The 1,348-nt window shown below is 43.5% G+C and overlaps 1 protein-coding gene across 3 annotated transcripts in view; it reads right to left on the reverse strand.

Annotated features, from left to right (window-relative positions):
- Positions 1-1,348, reverse strand: part of RSF1 (remodeling and spacing factor 1) — a 192,506-nt gene that overhangs the window by 162,749 nt on the left and 28,409 nt on the right. The window lies entirely within an intron of this gene.

Genomic DNA, 1,348 nt, shown 5'->3' on the forward strand with positions numbered 1-1,348 from the left:
AGGGTGGCGAGGGAGGGACGGGGTATTCACTAACTAGATACTAGATAAGAATTATCTTAGGTGAAGGGAAGGACAATACACACTACAGGGGAAGTCAGCACAACTGGACTAAACCAAAAGCTAAGAAGTTTCCTGAATACAACCAAACACTTCAAGGGACAGAGTAGCCGGGGCAGGAGTCTGGGCACAATGGTTTCAGGGGACATAAGTCAACTGGCGTAACAAAGTTTATTAAGAAAATGTTCTGCAACCCACTTTGGTGAACGGTGCCTGGGATCTTAAAAGCTAGCAAGCAGCCATCTAAGATACATCAATTCGTCCCAACCCATCTGGAGCAAAGGAGAATGAACAACACCAAAGACACATGTTAAATATTAGCCCAAGAGGGCCACATAAACCAGAGACACCATCAGCCTGAGATGAGAACTAGATGGTGCCCGGCTACCACCAATGACCACCCCGATAGGGAACACAACAGAGAGTCCATGACAGAGTAGGAGAAAAGTGGGGTACAGAACTCAAATTCTACTAAAAAGACCAGACTTAATGGTCTGCCTGAGACTGGAGTGACCCTGGAAGACAGGGCCCCCGGATTTTCTGTTCGCCCAGAACTGAAACCATTTACAAAGCTAACTCTTCAGAAAGATTAGACTGAACTATGGGACATAAAATGATACTCATGAAGAGTGTGCTTCTTACCTCAAGTAGATACATGAGACTAAACAGGCAGCTCCTGTCCTGAGGTGAGGTAAAAAGGCAAAAAGACGCAAGCTGGCTGAACGGACACGGGAAATCCAAGATGGAAAGGAGGAGTGTGCTGTCACATAGGGAGAGCAGCTAGGGTCACAGAGCAATATGTATATAAGTTCTTGTATGAGAAACCTACTGGAACTGTAAACTTTCTCTTAAAGCACAATAAACTTTTTTTTTTTTTTTAAATCTTGAAGGTTCAGAAGTGAATAAATGAATGTAAAGGCACGAACACTCCAAACTCCCTTATTTTTGCATTTTTGTATTTCAGTTTTAATTCTATAAAAGATGGGGAATGAAAAAGATAGTTAAGTCTGAAGAGGGAAGCCCAAAATATGGGGATACAAAAAAGAAAAACACGGAGTTCCGGCAAAATGGCGCTCTAGGCAGAAGCACCACGCTGTCCCTCCACAGCAAAGATCCGAAAAACTAAGTTGAATAGAGAATACAACAACCCTGAAACCCTAAAACATCAAATGAAGAGATAAAGAACTCAGCCAAGCACCAAATGGAGTGAAAAAACTGACAGAGAACGGAGAGCGAGGAGAGATTCACACAGAGGTCCCCTACCAGCTAACGCAGTGTGGATCCACCATCT

Source organism: Trichechus manatus, unplaced genomic scaffold (assembly GCF_000243295.1).
Source record: "Trichechus manatus latirostris isolate Lorelei unplaced genomic scaffold, TriManLat1.0 scaffold00088, whole genome shotgun sequence".
NCBI classification, from domain to species: Eukaryota; Metazoa; Chordata; class Mammalia; order Sirenia; family Trichechidae; genus Trichechus; species Trichechus manatus.